The 16528-nt window shown below is 40.0% G+C and overlaps 1 long non-coding RNA gene across 4 annotated transcripts in view; it reads right to left on the reverse strand.

Moving 5' to 3' along the window:
• Positions 1–15529, reverse strand: part of LOC126983236 (uncharacterized) — a 36153-nt gene extending 20624 nt beyond the window's left edge. Inside the window, exon 1 of one of the 4 annotated variants that reach the window (XR_007735698.1) lies at positions 14209–15527. This is a non-coding gene — a long non-coding RNA (uncharacterized LOC126983236). Of the gene's footprint in view, positions 1–14208 lie in introns of all 4 variants that reach the window. The other 3 variants (XR_007735701.1, XR_007735700.1, XR_007735702.1) reach the window with 3 other exon arrangements.
• Positions 15530–16528: the final 999 nt, after the last annotated feature.

Below are 16528 nucleotides of genomic sequence, written 5' to 3' on the forward strand. Positions count from 1 at the left end.
GTAAGGGAAGGGAGGTATGGCAAGGGAAGTAGGGCGAGGGAGGAGGAGGGAAAGAAGGACAAGGAAGGGGGAGGTAAGGGAAGAGAGGTAAGGGAAGGGAGGAAGGACAAGGAAGGGGGAAGGAGAGAAGGGCAAGGAAGGGGGAAGGAAAGAAGGGCAAGGAAGGGGGAGGTAAGGGAAGGGAGGTAAGGGAAGGAGAAGAAGGAAGGAGGAAGGAAAGAAGGGCAAGGAAGGGGGAGGTAAGGGAAGGGAGGTAGGACAAGGAAGGGGGAAGGAAAGAAGGGCAAGGAAGGGGGAGGTAAGGAAAGGGAGGTAGGGCAAGGGAAGGAAAGAAGGGCAAGGAAGGGGGAGGTAAGGGAAGGGAGGTAAGGGAAGGAAGAAGGAAGAAAGAAGGGCAAGGAATTGGAAGCGAAGGAATGGGGAGAGAGGAAGGGAGAGGGACGAGGGGAAGGGAAGGAGAGGAAGGAAAGAAGGGCAAGGAAGGGTGAGGTAAGGGAAGGGAGGTAGGGCAAGGAAGGGGGAGGTAAGGGAAGGAAGGGGGAAGGGAAGAGAGGAAGGGAGAGGGACGGGGGTTATGCTGAGTCCGTGTTTGCTTGTGCTTGCCAACCATCACCTCTCCTTCGAGTGCCAACACGCTGCACTTTTGGCGAGCGGGCTGCGGCGGCAATCACGGGAGAGGAGGAAGGGGAGGAGGAGGAGGCCCTGGCTAATGCGTGGGGGAGAGGGAGAGGATGGGAGAGGGACAAGGAGGCCCTGGCTAATGCGTGGGGGAAAGGGAGAGGATGGGAGAGGGACAAGGAGGAGGCCCTGGCTAATGCGTGGGGGAGAGGGAGAGGATGGGAGAGGGACAGGGAGGAGAGGAAGAAGGCTAAAAAGATGGGGAGGAGGATGTGTGGGGTAAGGAGAGGAGAGGAAAGGGAGTGTAGACGGGGAGAATGGTAGAGAGAAGAAGAAATAGAAGGGGGAGATTAGAAGTAGGTGGAAGAGAATAGGAATGAAAGATTAGAAAGAAGGAATGAAAAAAAATGATAAATTAGAATAATGATACAAAACCAACATGAGAAACAGGAACGAGATAGACAGACAGGTAGAGATAGATAGATAAACAGATAGATAAAGAGATAGAATAAGAAATAGTGAAGGATGGACAGGAATAAAATAAGGTGAAAGACGAAGAATACAAGAGACAAGTTATTGAAAAAAGAAAACAAAAGAAGGCGATGAGAGAAATAGAAAAGAACAACGAGAACAGAAAGATAAATAAATAAAACTAAAGGAGAATGGAGATAAATATTAAAAGAAGGAAGGAGGAGGAGGAGGAGGAGAGGAATTTATTGAAAGCAGGGCAAGGTAAGACAGAGAGAGAGAGAGAGAGAGAGAGAGAGAGAGAGAATGAAGATGAAGGGAAATGAGGGCAAGGTAACAGCAAGAATAGAGGAAGAGAGAAGAAAAGACTTGAGTATAGAAGAAAATGGAGAGAGGAAAGAAAAGGTCATAAACTAGGGCATGGAACATTAATGATAAATGATACATAGATAGAAAGAATGGATAAGAAAGGGGAAAGAAGGAACGAATGAAGGAGAGAAAGGAAGGGCAGAAGATTAGGAGATAAGAGATAAAGAGAAAAAGAAAGAAAGGACGCAAGGAAAGTTAATAAAGTAGGAAGGAAAGGAAGGAAAGAGGAAAGGAAAGAGAGCGAAGGGAACGAGAAACGAAGGAAGGAAAGGACGCAGGGAGAGAAAAAGTGAACAAAAGGAGGAACGAGAGAGGAAAGAAGAGAAGAGGGAGGAGAGGAAAGGGCAGGGAGCAAAGAGGTAAATGAAAGGAGGAGGAGGAGAAGGAGGAGAGATGAAAGGAAGGAGAGAGGGAGGGAACGGAGGAAGAGTAGAAGGTGGACCAGACAGTTGCAATATTGTAATGCAAAGGCCTAACTCCTCTTCCTCCTCCTCCTCCTCCATATCCCTCACGTCCTCAAGTCTCAACACTAATTTGTTATGCGTGTTTAAGTCCCCCGTCATGGTGCATCTCTCTCTCTCTCTCTCTCTCTCTCTCTCTCTCTCTGATAAGATGAAGGGAAAGTTGCAGCATAGTGACGAGACGAATGACCTAATAATTATCTCTTCTTCCTCCTCTTCTTCTTCTTCTTCTTCTTCTTCTTCTTCTTCTTCCTCCTCCTGTTCCCTTGGTAACTTACAAGATTGATAACAGTAAAAACATGATAATCAAACCACGAATAATAATAAGAATAATAATAAGAAGAAGAAGGACCCTTAACACAACCACATTATTATTATTATTATTATTATTATTATTATTATTATTATTATTATTATTATTACTAAGAAACTACACACACACACACACACACACACACGAACTCCTTTCCAGCTATTTCTGCCCATAACTTTTCCACGAGAGAGAGAGAGAGAGAGAGAGAGAGAGAGAGAGGCTAACCAGTCACTTCACGCTACAAAATAATCCTTGACATACAAAACACACATTCAAAATAACAAACAAATAAATAAAGACAATAAAAAACAATAAAATCCCTAACGTACAAACTCATCCATATTAAGCTTTTTTCTCAGTAATAGTAAACAAATATAAAGACTAAAAAATAATAAAATCCCTAACGTACAAACTCATCCATATTAAGCTTTTTTCTCAGTAATAGTAAAGAAGATAAGTAAAGCAAAAGACGCTCGGAACCTCTTATCAAAACTCCTTGGAAACAGAACGATCCAAATCTTAATGTCCCCCTCTCTTTCTATCGTTTATTCTTTCTCTCTCTCTTCCTTCTTTGAATCCTTCTGTCTCGTACACACACACACACACACAGAGAGAGAGAGAGAGAGAGAGAGAGAGAGAGAGAGAGAGAGAGAGAGAGAGAGAGAGAGAGAAAATGCTTGTGGTGAGGCTATGAGTAAACATCATATAAATTTAGCTTCAAATACTACTGGTGCTGCGCTTGGAGGAAGAGTAAGGGAGAGAGAGAGAGTGAGAGAGGAGAGAAAAAAGTAAGACGGAGAGAAGAGGGAGTGAAAGGGGAGAGATCAAAAGAGTAAGGGGGAGGGGTTAGGGAGAGTAAGGGATTGGGGAGGAGAGAAGGGGTGAGAAAGAGAGGGGAATAAGAGAAAACATGAGAATAAGAGAGATGGAATAGGAAGAATAAAAGATAGGAGAAGGGGAGGATGAGAGAAAACATAAGAGTTAGGAAAGAGGAGAGAGGGAGAGAGAAGAATAAGAGAGAAGGGATAGGAAGAATAAACGATAGGGGGGAAGGGGAGAATGAGAGAACAAGAGAGGGGAAAGAAAAAGGGAGAAAGAGAGAAGGGGAGAGAATGGGAAGGGGAGTATAAGATCATTAGAACATAAGGAGTCTGCAAGAGGCCAGTAGGCTTATGCGAGGTAGCTCCTGTAAACCTAACCTAATTTAACCTCACTAACCACGGAATACGAATAGAAAGGATGGAAGGAATAGTGACGGGGAGAGTAGTGAAGTAAGGGAAGAGAGTTGAGGAAATAAAGGAGTAAAGAATAGAAGGAGGAAGAGAGGATAAGGAGGAAAGAATGGGAGTAGGGAAGGAGAGGAGAGTTAAGAAAGGGGAGAAGTAAAAATGAGTAAATGAGAGGAGGAAAGAAAGGAGGAATAGGTAGACTAGAATACGAGGAAGATAAAGGATGGAAGAAGTAGTAATGGAGGAGAGTAAACGGAGATAAGTAGAGGAAAGGGAAGGAGAAGGAGGAGAATAGATTGACGAAGATGAGACAGATAAAGAAAAGGGGAGAGAAGGAAAGGGTAGAAATAGAGGGCAAAATAAAGGATGAAATAAGTAGTAATGGAGATAAGAATAAGGGAGAGAAAAGATAAATGAAGGAATAGGAGAAGGAAGGAATAGGAAAAGGAGAAGAATATGATAGAAGGATAAAAGTGAAGAAGTGGGGAGGTGAAATTAAGGGGAGAAAAGAGATAAATAAAGGAATAAAGCATAGGAGGAGGAAGAGGAGAAGGAGAGTAGAATAAGAGAGAATAGAAGGATAAGAGAGCGAAGGAGAAGTAAGAAGGTGAGATAACGGAGACAAGGATAAATGAGAGAGAGAGAGAGAGAGAGAGAGAGAGAGAGAGAGAGGAAGGGGGAGGGGGAGAAGAGTAAGGAAGAGGAGGAGGAGGGGGAAGGGGATATGGGGGGAGCTATCTACTAACTTATGAATACAAAATAGTCCTCCCTTCCCCCCCCCACCCCCACCCCACCCCTCATGCAACACTAGATGCAAGAAGCTACTGTGTGTATGTGTATGTGTGTGTGTGTGTGTGTGTGTGTGTGTCAAGTGTCTTGTTAGCAGGTTTGTCAGGTTTGTATGTCCGTGTGTGTGTAGGTCGTTGAGGTTAGTGTAGGTTAGTGTAGGCTGGTGTAGGTGTGAGTACGTAGTAGGCCTATAGGCTTGGCAAAGTTTATAGGCTGAGCTGGACCCCATCACCCCTCGCTCCCCCCCTTCTCCCTTCCGCTCCCCTTGCCCCATTTACTTCACTTGCCCTCTCTCTCTCCTCCCCGACCCATACATACTACGACACGAATGTACCGGATGACCTCTCTCTCTCTCTCTCTCTCTGAACCCTTGTGTGTGTGTGTGAGAGAGAGAGAGAGTTGCGACAGATGAACACACACACACACACACACACACAGTCCCTTTCTTTTCCTTTCTTGCTTTCATAATATAACAAACACAAACAGGAAAAAATATGTCCCAACCCTTCATTACTGCCTTAGTTTCGTAACGGGATGAAGAAGAAAAAAAAAGTTCCTGATGAATATTAACCCGGTTTTGAGAAGGGTCGGTAATGGCAGTCATCAAGGAAGGCTCACTGAGGGAATTTTATACTAAGAACCAATTTAGCAGCTCTTGATGGCAGTCCTAAACGCAGGCAGATTATATAGAAGCACCAATTAATCAAGTAAGTGGGCAAGTGGCAATCTAGCACGTGATTAGGAAATGGCTCAAGCACTACACAGTAAAAAAAAAATAATAATAATAAAGTGGATTCCAAGTATTATAAAAAAAAATAAGAAGCAGTCCTTTGTGTTTTTTTATGATATAGAGTGTGGCTTCCAAGTACGAAGAGATTAGAGAAAAATATATAAATAAAAAAGGCATGTCTGAAGTTATTGAATCAGCGATATACCATAATTTTGCCACTTATGCAAACATGTAGGTAAGTTAAAAGTATTTCCGGGTATCTGAATGTAAACGAACAAACAAAAAAGTCGATAGATTAACGAAAAACGAAGCGAAGACGAAAATACTAAAACGAAACGAAAACAAAAAAGAAACGATAAATAATAAAAAAAAACAGGTCGAAATACTAAACAAAAACTACGCAAATTAAAATAGAAATCATGTAGATGCGTCGTAAGTCTTTCCCGGTATATTCAAATGCAAACGGAAAAGGCGATTTGCGTCATATTCCTCGTGCGAAGACGTCATTTACACACTAAAGCAACGAGAGCCCAACGAGAACCTTGCGCCTTCGACCGCTTCTAATTTCTCACTTCACGTTCATGTTCATGGGTTGCCATCACACCACTGACAAGAGCACGAGTTTTTAGCTTTATTTTTTTATTTATTCTCGTTTTTAATTTGATCTCGTCGTCTTGTATCGACTTTATTATTTTTTTATGTATTTGTTGTCGCCTTTCGTTAAATCTACTTTTTTTTCGCCCATTTCAATGTTAGGTTGTGTTCTTTATTTACCTATTTTCGTCTGTAATTAAACCTAGTCTTCCTTTGCATCGATTTCAATGTTAGTTTTTGTTACTTATTGTATTTTTTGGTTGATTGTATTTTTTTCGTTAATTTCAATGTTAGTTTTATTTCTTTATTCTCGTCTTTCATTAAATCTAAAAACTTCTTGCATCGAATTCAAAGTTATTTTTTTGTTATTTATTTGTTGTGGTCTTTAAACAAATCTTTTTCCACTGATTTCAGTTTTAGTATTTTTTTTCTTATTTAATTATCATCGTCTTTCATGAAATCTAAACTTCATGCAACGATTTCAATGTTAGTTTATATATTTATTGTTCTTTGATTCTTTTTTTCACTAATTTCAATGTTAGTTTCCGTTTTTATTGTTAATTCTTGTCTTTCATTAAATTTATTCTTCTTTCTCATATTTCAATGTTAGCTTTATTTGTAATTTTTCACTATCATCTTTCATTAAATCTATCTGCTTTTTTTTCGACTAATATCCAGTTACTTTTTCTTCTTATCTTCTTATTCCCGTCTTGCATAGATTTGTGTTAAGTTTTTGTTATATATTTACTTTCTTACACATTCTCGTTTTTAATAAAGTCAAGTACTGCGTCGGTTTCAATATTATTCTGTTCTTATTTATTCTCGGCTTTCACATAAATCTCATCTTCTCACACTAGATTTTTATGCTCTCTCTCTATCGACTGTTTATCTTAATCCTCTGACGATAACACACTTCATTCTAGACTTAAAGGAAGTTTAATTTATTCACGAGCTCACACTGATACTAATTTTAGTTTTAAAATAATATGAAGCTTGTTGAACAATCTCGAAAGCATAATATTGAGAGAGAGAGAGAGAGAGAGAGAGAGAGAGAGAGAGAGAGGATTAACGAAGGAAAAATGAGAAAGAGAGAGAGAGAATTAACGAAGGAAAAATGAGAGAGAGGATTAACGAAGGAAAAATGAGAGAGAGAGAGAGAGAGAGAGAGAGAGAGAGAGAGAGAAAGAGATTGCAAATATATTCTAGAGAACGTTGCACAATATTCCACAAAGCCTATTCGACCTTTCTGGAGTGTTTGACGACAAAGCAAATAAGAAACAAGCACTAAAACAAACAAACAAGAGAGAGCGAGAGAGAGAGGGAGAGTAGGGGGATAGGAGGAAGGGGAGGGGGGTAGATATTTCACGCTGGGAGGCCGGTCACCGCTCAGCCAATCCCCTTCGTCGCCTGCCTCCCCGCCCTTTACGATCAATGTGCTGCGTAGCTCACATGACCGCCCTTCCCTCTCATGGCTACTGCGTGCCTCCCATGTGCTTGCAGAGGGTAAAGGCAGGCAAAACACGCACTAAAAACATCCCCATTCTGAGTTCTCAAGCATTCAAGACTTGTAATAAAAACACCCCCCTTCCGAAGCCACTGTTGCCAAATCGAGGTGTTTTGTTGAAGTTTATTGTTAGTTTTTCCTTTTTTCGTCAACCTCTTTGTTACTATTTGATTTTGTGGTATAATGACGTTCAAATCATGCTAAAACATCCCCATCGCCCCTATGTATACCTGTTTTTACCTATCTTGTTTAATTGTTAGTTTGCTTTCATCTTAACGTGATAACTCGAATTCGTGGTCCAATTACGTTCAAAGCATGCATTAAAACATCTCCTTGGCTCCATATAGGTTTTATTTTAATCTATCTTATTGGTTTGATGTCCCTTTGCTTTCATCTTGGGCTCCTCATTTATAGAAGCCCGATTTTTTGTGGACTACCGATAGTATTCCATGTACTTCAGGCACTCAAGAAAGACACAATTGATATGCCAGTGTTGCTATTTCGCATTTTGTTCTGCTTTCGTTTAGTTCGTTGGCTTTTTAACCTTACGATCACTTTTCTGGGCTACTGCGTGTTCGATGTGTTGCAATCTTCAGGCACTAAAGAAACACACTATTGATATGCCAGTGTTGCTATTCCGTTGTTTTTTTCCCCTGTTAATCGTCAGTTCACTGGCTTCTTACTTAACCTTAATCATTTTTCTGGGCTACTGCGTGTTCGATGTGTTGCAATCTTCAGGCACTCAAGAAACACACTATTGATATTCCAGTGTTGCTATTCCGTTTTTTTCCCTGTTAATCTTCAGTTCATTGGCTTCTTAACCTTTCGGTCACTTTTCAAGGCTATTGCGTGTTCCAAGTGCTTGAATGTGTCCAGGCTCTCAAGAAATACACTTTTGGTATGCTAAGTAGTGTTGCCATTTCATTTCTTTCCCTCTGTCAGCTCGTTTGCATGTTAACTTCCTAATGACAACTCAATTTTCTGTACTAATGACTGCGTTCCATGTGCTCTATTAATGTCTCCAGGCACCCGAGTCATACATTTTTTATATGCCAGTGTTGCTATTTCGAGTTTACTTCCTCCCTGTTTATCGTCCGTCAGTTCGTTGCCATCTTAACCTTTACGTGATCACTCGTTTTATTTATTAATTTTCTAGGTTACTGCGTCTGTTCTGCCGTTCGTTATCTCCAAGCACAGTAATAACACACTTTTGATATACCAGGGTAACCATTTCAAAGTGGTTCGTCCTCATATCTTATCGGCAGTTTGTTTCCATCTTAACCTCCCCCTCCTCCTCGTGATCACGTTATCGATTTTCTAAAATACTGCGTGCGTTCAATGCGCTTCAGTGCCTCCGGACACTCTAATAACAGCCTTTTGATATGCCAGTGTAGCCAAGTGAATGTTTTGCTGTTGGTTCTCGTCAGTTTTCATCTTTAAAGTTATTCTAAACATTCACATTACCATTTCGTCGCTTTTCTGGACCATATAATGTTTACTGTGTGCTTCAATATCTCCAGGCACTCGAATAACAGCCTTGTGATACTGCAAAGTAGCCAACTATAGGTGTTTTGCTGTTGTTTTCTAGTCAGTTCGCATCTACTTTAACATTCTCATGACCACTTCGTCGATTTCCTGGATAACTTGCAAATGTTCAAAACTTGCTTCGGTATCTCTAGACATTCTAATAACAGCCTTTTGATATGCCGGGGTAGTCATTGCAAAGTGTTCTACCCTAGATTCAGGTTAATGGGAATTTGTATCACTCTCACTTGAACCTCCCGTCATCCATTGCTACAATATGCGTTTCCTATGCTTGCAAGTCTCCGAGCACTCTAATAATACTCGTTTGATACACCAGAGTACCTTCAAGTTGTATTTACCCTGCGTTTTTTTATTTTTTTTATCGTTAACTTGTATGTTCCGTTACCATGCACAACCACGAGGCTACTGCGTGCGCTCCTTATGCTAGAAAATCTCCAGGCATTCACATAAAATTCTCTCGTTAAGCCTAAGTAAGTAATTTTAAAGTGTATTTATTACCCTGCTATTTAGTTTATCGGGAGCTTAGGTTACACATGATCACCCTAACCCGATTCTCTCATGACTGCTGCGGCCTGTGTGTCATGTCATCTGCCTTGTCTCAATTATACTCAACACCCTTATTACTGTGCCAAGAATGCCATGTAACTGTTGTTTATTAATTCACGTCATCGGGAGTTAGTAGTTCGTTTTCCATGATCACCCTAACCCAATTCTCTCATGACTGCTGCGGCCTGTGTGTCAAATCATGTGCCTTGTCTCAATTATACTCAACACCCACTTTTCACTGTGCTATGAATGCCATGTACCTGTTGTGTTAATAAATTCACTTCATCGGGAGTTAGTTCGTTTTCCATGACGGCCTCGGAGATGACCACCGAGGCCACGCGAAGATATACCGTATGCCCAAAACTTGACATGATAGCTTCTGACACTTTTATGGCAGCCGCTTCGTGTAGGTCTTGTCCTTGCGAGGTTACTTATGTACCTGACAGCCTAACACCACAATATTAAGGTGGTATGCTTATCAATTCAGTTTATGGTGGGTTTGTACCAAGAATTATAGACTAGTATATAATCCTTGCTTTGTACGTTCATTCCTTATGGTTATGCGCCGGGCAATAACACGAGAATTCCGCCCTGTAATTAGTTTGATGTAAGTGATAATTGCCTTCAAATAACCTAATGGAGCAACTTACGAACCCAACCTTTCTGTGAACTTTGCGTTAGATAGTTACTGATAGACAGAGGTGTAGGGAGATGATGAAATATATTAATTTGTAAATAAATAGAAAACTAAACAAATTCAATAACAGAGTTGATGAAAAAAGCATACAGGGTAGACTACTATATAATGGATACTATATAATATTTGAGAGAACTAGAGACAAGAATGTTTAAGGAGGGGAGGAAGGAGGAGGGAGAAGCTGGAGAGGGAAGGAAGGAGGAGGAGAGAGGAGCTGGGGAGGGGAGGAAGGAGGAGGAGGGAGAAGCTGGGGAGGGGAGGAAGGAGGAGGAGAGAGGAGCTGGGGAGGGGAGGAAGGAGGAGGAGGAAGCTGGGGAGGGGAGGAAGGAGGAGGAGGGATTAAGATACCTTTCAATTTTGTTGTTCAAAGCAATAAGTAATAAAACCACTACTACTACTACTACTACTACAATCACAACTACTACTACTTCTTGTTCTGTTTCGTTCTGCATAATGGGAAAGCCTTTAACGTGCAGTCTCATAAAAACCGCTGGCCTACATTATCCCCCATTATTTTGCCCTCATCAGACTTCCAATGCTTGCACGCCACCACTGTTGTGTCTGAAGCAAGCGACCCTCTCTCTCTCAAGGCCACACAGGCAAAACAATTAACAGGTCTAGGAATAGCTCTCGTAAATGGCATCTGAGTGGTATAACGGAGTGGCTTAATTGAGAGGAGTGCCAGGTAACGGGATTCGAGTCTTGGTATGAACTATGAATTAAAATCTTAAAACCCTTTGTTGATTCTATTTGCGGGCTCGAGTGAAGAGAAGAATGAAAGGAGGAATGTAGGAAGAAGCGGGGGAATGGTAAAGTTAATAAGGAGGTTGAGAAAGTAAGAGGAAGAGGAAGAGGAGGAGGGAATGAAAGAAGATAAGTGAAGGAATGGAGGAAAGGAAGATGATAGTAAGCTTGAGAAGGGAGGAGTAAGAAGAAGAGGAGGAGGGAATGAAGAAAGATAAGTGAAGGAAAGATGATAGGGAGGCTGAGAAGGGAGGAGTAAGAGGAAGAGGAGGAGGAGGAGGAGGGAATGAAGGAAGATAAGTAAAGGAATGGAGGAAAGGAATAATAGGGAGGTTGAGAAGGGAGGAGGAGCGAAAACTATACTCATATGATTTCCTTGCTCTTATGATGCAATAGAATAGCCTAATAAGAGCACAAACTGTCACTAGATAAGTACTCGAAACTTGGCTTATAAGGTGTCACTGGCAGCTAAAAATATACCTAGATTGTGATTGTAAGTCATTTGAAAGTAGAAACAAAACTTTGCCGATATATAACCACATAAATGCAGCTTAAATGTAGAACTTCTGTAAGATAAAATTTGTGACGTCAATAGATGAAGATTTGAAACGGCATAAAAAAAACACTAATAACTTGTTGAATGTGATAAGTTTGCTAATACATACAGTTTAATGCAATATCTATGTCTACTGAGAAATAATCTAAACTGTTACTAGATAAAAATTCGAAATTGGCTAAAAACATGAAGAGATTGTGCTTTGAAATTAAGTGAAGGTGGAAAATATCTACTGAGAAATAATCTATACTGTTAATAGATAAAGATTCGAAATTGGCTAAAAACATGAGTAGACTGTGCTTTAAAATAATTGAATTGAATGTATTTGAATAGCCTAATCCGGAGTCTGAACCGCCAAATAAGGGTTCGGAACGGCTTCAATTGGCTTAGAGAGGATCAGCGGACAAAGAAAGGACTTGGGATTCGAAGCACAACACAGGACTATTGAATGCTAATACGAGACTTGAGAACGAGCAATGCTTCTCAAATAGCCTCCAGTAAGAGCCTCTCCTTGTTCTCTTCTCCCTCTCTCTCTCCTCGTTTGTTTTTATCTTTTTCTAATGTTCTCTTCCTTTCTTTCATATTGTAAGTCCATTCTCTCTCTCCTTTTCTATATCCATTTCCCCTTCTCCTGTTCGCTTTCTTTCCTTTCATATAATCCTCTTTCTCTCTTCTCTTCTTCATATTCTTTCTCTCCTCATTTTCTTTTTCACACAAATCTCTCACCTGACTTCCTATCCTCTTTTCTCTCCATTCTCCTCCTGTCTCATTTCTTCTCTCATCCTCCTTTTACATTTCCTATACACTGAACTGTCATCATTCTTCCTCCTCCTCTTTCTTACTCCTATTCGTCTTCTTTACAATTATCTCTTCCTAAACTTCTTGTACAACGCATTATTTGTCTTTCTCATCCTCCCCTCCTTTATTTCTTTACTTAATAGCGCTTTCCCTCACTTCACTAACTTCCTCCTCCTTCCATCTCTCTATCTTCCTTCTCTTCATTTTCTCCCATCCCTTCCTATACATACCTTTTTTTCCAATATTATACCTACTCTTCCTATTTCTCATCCTTTCACTTATTTCATCCTTCCCCTTTTTTCTTTCTTCCTATTTTTCCTTTCTTTTTAAATACCAGGCGATAATCTTATTTTTTTCTCCTCCTTTCCTGCCCTCAAATCATCTATCCCTGCTTGCTTTGGTATATTTATCTTCCTATTCTTTCTTCCTCCTCTTTCTAAAATTTCTACTCAAACTTAATTTTCTTTCCCCGTCCTTTCCTCAGTTCTCTCTCTCTCTCTCTCTCTCTCTCTCTCTCTCTCTCTCTCTCTCTCTCTCTCTCTCTCTCTCTCTCTCCTGCTTCCTTTTACTACTCTAATCTACTATCAATTACTCCCCAATAACCACTTAAATCCTCATCCTCCCCATTCACCCCCCCACTCCCTCCCTCCTCATCTACTCTACCCAACCTGACAGCTGTTCTCCATCCGTCCCCTTCCCTCTCTGCCTCCCTCCGTCCCTCCCTCTTCCCTTGGCAACACGTAGTTCGTTCCATGGAAGTCACGTAGACACTTTTCTGCTGTGTGTGTGTGTGTGTGTGTGTGTGTGTGTGTGTGTGAGAGACGGGAGTATTGATTGATTTCATGTGGATAGTGATAAGGAATGAAAATGGAATGGTAAAAGATGGAATTTCTATGTGGAAAGTGGATAAGTTTGATGAGATGCCATTTTTTTCCCTTTCCTTTCCTGTCCTTCCCTATTTAATGCATTGTTGTCATCCTTCCTTCCTCTTCTTCCCTCTCCTCCTCTTCCCATACACAATTTCTTTACCTGCTGCGAAAATACCTGTTACATAGTTATACCAGGCTGTCCCTAATCATTCGTGTATCAAAAGTGCAAGAAAGAAAAAAATAAAGTTGCGTTCATTTTAATACTCATCTGAAGAATAATCTGTATATTCAAACCAGTTTATCTTCGCATTAAAAAGAAAAAATGCAGAAAGGTAGGATTAGACAAGTGTGTAAGTGTGAGGAGAGAAGAAAATAAATAAAAAGAAAGGTGAAGTAATATGGAACAGGTATGCAAGAGGGAAAGATAGTTAGGTAGATAAGTAGGTAGGGAAGTATATAGGAAGGAAGGAAGGAGGCAGTAGGAAAGAAGGGAGAGAAAAGTAGGAAGGAAGGAAAAAGTAGTGAAAGATAGTAAAATAAAGGAAAAATTTGGCAGGTAGGTAAAAATGAATGAAGGAAAGTGATAAAAGGAAGAGAAAGACAGGTAGGTAGGAAGAGAAGGAGGAAGGGAAGGAGGAAGGAAAGGGAGGGAGGAGAGGAAGGTAGGAAGACAGGGGGAGGGAGTGATAGAAGGGAGATAGGAAAGTGGGAACAAGGAAGACAGGTAGGTAGGACGAGGGAGGAAGGGAAGGAGGAAGGAAAGGAAGGGAGGAGAGGAAGGTAGGGAGGAAGACAGGGGGAGGGGGAGGGAAAGGGAGTGATAGAAGGGAGATAAGAAAGTGGGAACAAGGAAGAGAGACAAAGACAGGCAGGTAGGAAGAGAGAGAGGAAGGGAGGGAGGAAGGAAAGGAAGGGAGGAAAGGAAGGTAGGGAGGAAGACAGGGGGAGGGAAAGGGAGTGTAGCCTTTACCTTGAGTTCTAATAAAAAAAATAAAAAAAAGTATTTCCGTGTGTTGCTAGTGGGTCTCTCTCTCTCTCTCTCTCTCTCTCTCTCTCTCTCTCTCTCTCTCTCACACACACACACACACACACACACACGTCATTCAGATATTATTGACAACCTATCGAATATAAGAGAGAGAGAGAGAGAGAGAGAGAGAGAGAGAGAGAGAGAGAGAGAGACCAACCCACACACCCACCACCACCTCCAATCCACACAGAGGAAGAGAAAACCCCCAAATTCTCCCTCTTAACGCCTTTCCTCCACCTCCTCCACTTCACAGCACCTCCACCAGTCCCTCCGTCACCTCCGCACACCGCCAGTAATGGAAGACACGACGTATATCATGAAATATTGACAAAAATTGAAGGGCCTCACCTCACTCAGCTGCCTCCCTGCCCGTCTTCCCACGTGTGTCCCGCCAGCCAATCACAGCGCGCGGAGACAGACTCGCCCGCTGATTGGCCGCTCGGAAGCCCGCCAAGTTTGAAGTTGAGTAATAGGGCGAGAGTAATGGTAGTAGTAATAGTATATAATTGAGGTGTTATATAGAGTATTCAAGATAAATGATGATGGATAGAGTAAAGATAATGATTAAAAGACGCAGATAAATCACTCTACAGCTAATTAAAGGGAGGATATACTGCTTAAAATGAAATACTAAAAAGACTGGATAATTGAGTGTTTATTTATGCTATTATGGATAAATGATGATGGATAGAGTGAAGATAATGATTAAAAGACGCAGATAAGATACCGTAGAGCTAATTAAAGGGAAAATATACTACTTAAAATTAAATACTAAAAAGACGAAGGTAATGATAGTGGATAATTGAGTGTTTATTTATGCTATTATGGATAAATGATGATGGATAGAGAGAAAATAAGACATTCTAAGATATATAGTTGAAGGGAATTATTTAAGAACATACGAAAACACGTTATCTATTACTTATTCGTCTTTCAATTATTGTGACCAAGCAGTATGTTTGAAAAGCCCCCCATTATTCTGCTTAATCATTACTTACCATATCTCTTGCTCGCCCGTTTTAAATGACCACTTAAGTTTAGGGTGTTTTTTTCATTCCTTTTCAGCATCAGCATTACTTTCTTTAAACCTTATTCTCCACTGCATATTATAAAACATTCATGATCTATTACCTATACTTTCGTTGTTCAAGTGTTTCTAGTATCTTCGAAAATCCTTACTTACTTACATACAACTTAACTACTTTTTGTCTAACTTGTTCTTCTTTGTCAAATAACTACTTAAATTTTGGGTGTACTTTTTTGTTCTCTTCCTTTTCCTTATCATTTCTCCATCTCTCCATCACACTTTAGTCATTCATTATTCATTATCTAATTTTCCGTCTTACATTTCTTTCCTCCCATTAGTTATAACATAATATGGCAAATATGAAACACTGCAATTATTTAACTCATCTAATTAGGCCATCTGCACCGGCTCCCCGCGGCATGCCATTAGATTTCATGCATAAATTGCGCCCAAACTTATGAAATATGCGTTTTGAGACCCAAGGGATATAGCGTTATTACCTTTATTAATGGGAAAGGATGAGCGAGGCGGAAAATGTGATATATGAGTCTGTAAACAATACAAAAAGGAAGACTGATGATGAATATATGCCACAGAAAAGCTTGAAATGAATAAATAAATGAATGAATAAATAAGGAAAGAAAGGAAGACACATAGAGGAAGGAGACTGAAAAAAAACATGAATGGAATAGAAAATGCAAATATGGCACACACAAGATAAAAAGAAAAAGAAAGAAAAGAAAGAAGGGATGAAGCGAGACAGAAAATCAGAAAATATATACGAGACTAAAATCATAGTGAAAATGTAAATATGGCAGACAGAAAATCATTAATAAGAAATAAATAAAGAAATGCAGAAAAAAGGAAGGATGGAGAAGGCAGAAAAAGTTAATTACGATGTTGAAAAAAAAAATAATTAAGGGTAGATTGAAAAAAAAAAAAAACTTGATTAAAAGAAATAAAAGGAAGGCTGGAAATGCAAAACTGCCACACACACACACACACACACACACACACATACACACACACATATACAGACACACACACACACACAAAAAAAAAAAATAAATAAATAAATAAACTTGATAAATAAGAAAGAAAAAAGGATGGAGTCAGGCAGAAAATATGTATATGTCTGAAAGAAAATAATGACGCCAAAAAATGTAAATAGATGCCATATAAAAAAGAAAGAAAGAGGGATGGTGTGAGGCGGAAAACATGAATAATACGTGTCTGAAAAAAATTATGATGAAAGGAAGACTTCGAAAATGAAAAGATGCCACAGACGAAAAAAAAAAAGCATGATTAAGAAGAAAGAACGAAAGAGGAAAGGAACAAGAAATGAAATGGGAATTACGACTGGAAGAAAATAATGAAAGGAAGACTGGAAATGTAATGAAGACAGACACACACACAAAGAGAGAGAGAGAGAGAGAGAGAGAGAGAGAGAGAGAGAGAGAGAGAGAGAGAGAGAGAGAGAGAGAGACACAAAATATGAATATACGCGTATAAAAAAATAAATAAATAAAAGACAAATTGATGATGTAAAATGAACACATGTAAAAAAAATCAAAATAAATAAAGGAAAACTTACATTAATTTGTTGATAGTAATACACACATCTTCATTTTGCAAGTTTTT

Source organism: Eriocheir sinensis, chromosome 53, assembly GCF_024679095.1.
Source record: "Eriocheir sinensis breed Jianghai 21 chromosome 53, ASM2467909v1, whole genome shotgun sequence".
NCBI classification, from domain to species: Eukaryota; Metazoa; Arthropoda; class Malacostraca; order Decapoda; family Varunidae; genus Eriocheir; species Eriocheir sinensis.